The 4,649-nt window shown below is 39.5% G+C and overlaps 1 long non-coding RNA gene across 2 annotated transcripts; it reads right to left on the reverse strand.

The window, feature by feature from the left end:
• Positions 1-327: 327 nt before the first annotated feature.
• LOC144649226 (uncharacterized) lies at positions 328-4,165 on the reverse strand. 2 transcript variants are annotated; one of them, XR_013569860.1, is made up of 3 exons: positions 4,027-4,165; positions 3,766-3,834; positions 328-1,638 (listed from the first exon to the last, which is right to left on the reverse strand). It is a non-coding gene; the product is annotated as an uncharacterized LOC144649226 (long non-coding RNA). The 2 variants fall into 2 exon arrangements; XR_013569861.1 differs by having other exon boundaries at positions 3,762-3,834.
• Positions 4,166-4,649: the final 484 nt, after the last annotated feature.

The following is a 4,649-nucleotide window of genomic DNA, read 5'->3' on the forward strand; positions in this document are numbered from 1 at the left end:
TAACAATCACGCTCCTGGTTTATTCAAACAAGTATACACAGCAATACTTAATGACTCCAAGGAGGTGCCTTCTGTAAAAAGGATGGAGCTGCAAAAAAGTTAGGACCGTTGCTATACTTCACAATCTTTGTTTTTTTTCGCAATCAGGTATTTTTCTTGAAATATATAATTACAAAATAGATGTATTTTATTACTGGTATACTGACTGCAACTATACTTACAAGTACTATTTAACCTTCCTCATGTTTTCCTTTTTTAACTCGTACAAATACATGCAGCACACACTAGTGTAAAAGCTCTACCCACCAATATGGACTGGAAAGAAAATGAGCTCACTGGGGACTAGTTGAGCTTTCAACAGTATTACTTAACTGGTACTGTTTAAAAGTTCCCCTTGACAACACAATACCTTTCTTTTCAGTTAGACTCTTTACACTCTTAAGACTTTTGCTCTTGCTTGAAATTGACTAGGTTTAAATTGAAAGAAAGTTTTGACAGGGTCAGGTTATACCAGGTTAAACACTCAGGAAGGGAACTTCCTCATAAGACATACAATAGAAATATACTAAGACACAAAGCTTCTTTTTAGAAAATTTGTCCTATGCAAAAGGCAAATGGCCTGAATCTTAAAATGTCTGGTGCCAGTTACAATTCACTGATGTCAGGGATGGTCCTCGGATATAGTTGCCATCCAAAAACTCTTTGGAACTATGAAAAAGCATTAGCAAAGGCTAACAAGAAGGAGGTCAAGAAGAGAATCATGGAAGCTATGGCAGTAAGAATAATAATTTTTTCTTACATTGTACATGTCATTTTTTCAGTTTTACTTTCTTCAAAAAAGTTACTGAGTCAAAAAATAATGATACAAAGTAAAGAAATAATTTATGTCAAATGTTAGTGGAAAAATTGAAATAACATAAGTGGCAGCCAATTTTTTTATTTAGCAGTGGTGATAAAAGATGTAAAGGTCTCAGAATAGTGACACCTGAAAAAAATCATAGCCCAGTACTTACTGACATCCTGGTTGAGTGAAAGATACATGTACATGTAATTAGCTAACAGACATTAAGTATCATACAGCTGGCCATGGTATTCTACATGTACAATACATGTACATGTACAAAGCAAGTTTTTGATTTTTCAACCCTAAGAATTTAAATTGTTTTCCTTCACCCTCGATCTAGCATCATTACAATCATGGTACATGTACTTTTACTCAATTGGGTTAACCATATTAAAGTGCTACATGTGTATGTTAGATACAAGTGTTCCGATCCTTTTCAGAAGAAGCAGTTCTTGCTCTTAATTGAAGACGACATCCACTTTATTCACACATGTCATCATCCTACAACAGCCACCACAAGCACTGCCTGGCACATGTGCACAGGGTTGTTAGATGTGCAGGAGAAAATACCAGCTGTATCCTTGCCACCTGACATCAACAAGCTCCATCGGACAGTCCCAGTGACCATGAAAAATGGTGTTTTCAAGCAGTGCAGAGGAGGAATAGACGTGAAATCAATTCTGGAGAATTTTTCTTCCACCCTTCATGACTACTTTGTGTCAAGCTACCTGAGCATCTTGTCAATAGAGCACAGAAGATTGAACATGACCAATGTGAAGCAAAGCTGTGCAAATCTAAGGTTAAAAGGAAAAAAAAATTAGTTGTGTTCTCTATAGCAAAGCACTACTGCATTAGGTGCTGGACAAGATACTATGCCCCTTGGACTTGATACTCAGCACCTGAATAGCAACCAAGTGTTGCTTACATTTAATTAAAATAATCTAGTCCAGCTATGAGTATAAATGATAAAACGTTGCTCACTTTTTGTAATTAATCTGACTGGTCTTAAAAACCATATCTAAATGAATTTCCACCCTTATGGGATCACTACCTTATCGTGGTAGGGTGGTTTGCGTGTCCCAGCAACCCGGAGAGCTATGCCGGCTGGAGTCTTGTACTCCTGGTAGGGCCACCCATGCCGGACAGGTCGAAGGGTAGGGGCCTGACAAAAAGTGATCCCCTGGTCCTCCAGGTTGGGGGTTCGGCACAGGGCTAACAACCCTGTCCTGTAGAAAATGATTATGTTACGGAAACAGCAACAGAGGATACAACCACAACTGATTGCCATGGCCTTTCAGAGTCACCTCGAATGACACGGATGAATGGCAGTGGTGAAATCCGCAAGGAAGCCGCTGACAGGATTATGAAAGTCCTAGGCACAAAGACTAAGACCAGAATAGGTTTTTGGAATGTGCGAACCCTGTATCAAACGGGAAAACTGGCACAAGTAACAGCTGAAATGAGGCGCTATTGCTTAAGGAAAGCGCAAGCGTGGCAGGCCCAAGAATACATGGCGACGTACAGTAGAGACAGAATTGAGGGGCTTAAACCAAAGCTGGAACACCATCCAACAGCTGGCCAAAGACAGACAGCAGTGGAGGACCTTTGTTGCTGCCCTACGTGCCAGTGGGCACAATGGGCAGTGAGTGAGTGAGTGAGTAAATGAATTTATAGTCCTTTATTGGGCAATAAAAATGATTATAAAAATTGCCACATGTTCTAAACATTAAATTGCTGCAACACTTGACATAACCTCCAACGATATTCCCTTGTATGAAAGTTAAAAAGCAGGGCTAGAGAATAGTACATACATTTTTTTAGTGATACATGTAGGTCCCCAAGAAAGCATTCAAAGACTGTGATTTAAAATCAGGGATCCATATTCACAGTCGTCCGGTCGTCCGAGACGACTAAAAAATCGTACGGACGACCAAAACATTACGAAAACTCGTCCGCTGGACGACTTAAGTTTGACTTAATGAAACAAAAAAACATTTATTAAATTTTCTTATGAGTTACCTGCGTTCTGACCACTTGTCGTTCATTCGTAACTTTAAGAAAACAGAGAATAATTTGCAACTTTCTTTCGCGATAAAATCATAATTTTGGCCGCCATCTTGGATGATGCGGTATTTTCCATGAATGAAATCATTGCAGGCTCAATTTTCAAGCTGTCAACCGCTGATATTTTGTACTGCAGCTGCATCCGTGAAAACACGAGGCGATCGCATCAGCTGATGTTGTGATCAAAATGCGCTGTTTATCTTGGTATGGCACCGCCAGCAAAGAAAAAAGTAATGTTAACGCTTCAGAAAAGCAAACCAATAGAACAAGAAGAGCGAAAGTGTTCTTTTCTTCTGTCATGGCAGTCAAAGAGGCCCTGGCTTTCATTTGTGCCTGCATCGTCCGCTTCCGCCAGCTCCACATCACAAGCCGCTTGGGGGCACGATGTTTAGTGAAATTTTATAGGTCAGCAGCCAAAGTAGACATTAGTAGAAAGTCTCATTAACAAATACTTAAGCATCAAACTTTATTATAACTGACACGTTGTCTCGTAGATTTCATGACAATTGTATACAGTGTTACATGTAATAACCATAAAAAAGTCAACTTTTCATTAACTTGTTGTACAGTCACCATTCTTTACTTTTGAGCGGGCAAGTAAAATTTTGCCAGGGCAAGTATGTCGTCTTAAATACTTGCCCGGCTGATGACTTGGAGAAAAAACGAATATGGATCCCTGTAAAATTGAATGAAATCCATTATTATTCTGACCTTGTTTCCACTTCTGAATATTTTTAGAGTATACTCAGATGAAGCCAGACATGAGTTAGAGCTGATAAGCACAACTTGGTTAATAGATGAGTTCGAACAAAATCTAAAAAGTGTGGCCAATTATCGCAGTGCTATGAATCACCTACTTAATGAAGCTCCTGAGCTGAGTCAGTACTTGAAGCAAAACCTTGTGGTGCTAACAGGGGACTTCCCAACTTGGAAATATAACAAGAAGATTATTGCAGAGGTTTGTTGTATTTACAATGAACATGCAAAACTCTCAGAAATTACACTCCTAAGTCTTTTAATTTATAATAGAAAAAGTTAAATCAGTTCGATTCCGAAGTTAAATTAGAATTAAAATCGCACTTAAAAAGGTAATCATTATTTACTGTAGGTATACTGACCTTTTTCACTGACGAGGTGTCTCGTATCCAATCGTTTTATAGGTATCTGGCAGAAGAAGACGATGAAATCGACGCCACTGACGAAGACGATGGAAACGACAACGATTCCGATCCTGATGAAACTGATGATGAAAACAACGACTCAAAATTTGATGTGCAGTTCTTCAAAGAGCAAGTTTCGAAGCTCCAGCAGAAAGCTGTTACCCGGTTCCAGGAATTACCCCATCGTGACTATCGGTTACTCAACAGATATGAGAAAACCACGTCGTAAAATCGAGGTGAAAGCCGAGCACTGGAAGCTGCATTGGTACCGTACGTTGCCTTGTCTGAAAATCGTGTGGAACTCCAACGAACGACAATCAAAAACGGCTTCTTTAGAAGCCACTCAATATGCAAAAGTCAATGACCAATAAATAATAATCTTTCCCATAAAGTAAATCGAAATAGCTTTGAAAGATCAGTGAGGAACCGACACCTTTTCGACTCACACGAACGAACCTCATGGTTATCCGCCATCTTGAATATCAAAATTTGAAAAATACGCGCAAGCGCATTAGCGTCGAGCGGGCAATGTTACGTCATTTCGCTCAGCCAATCAGCGGTTTTTCCGCCTTGTCGCGACG

This window comes from Oculina patagonica, chromosome 4 (genome assembly GCF_052425735.1).
Source record: "Oculina patagonica isolate OP01 chromosome 4, crgOcupat, whole genome shotgun sequence".
NCBI lineage: Eukaryota > Metazoa > Cnidaria > Anthozoa > Scleractinia > Oculinidae > Oculina > Oculina patagonica.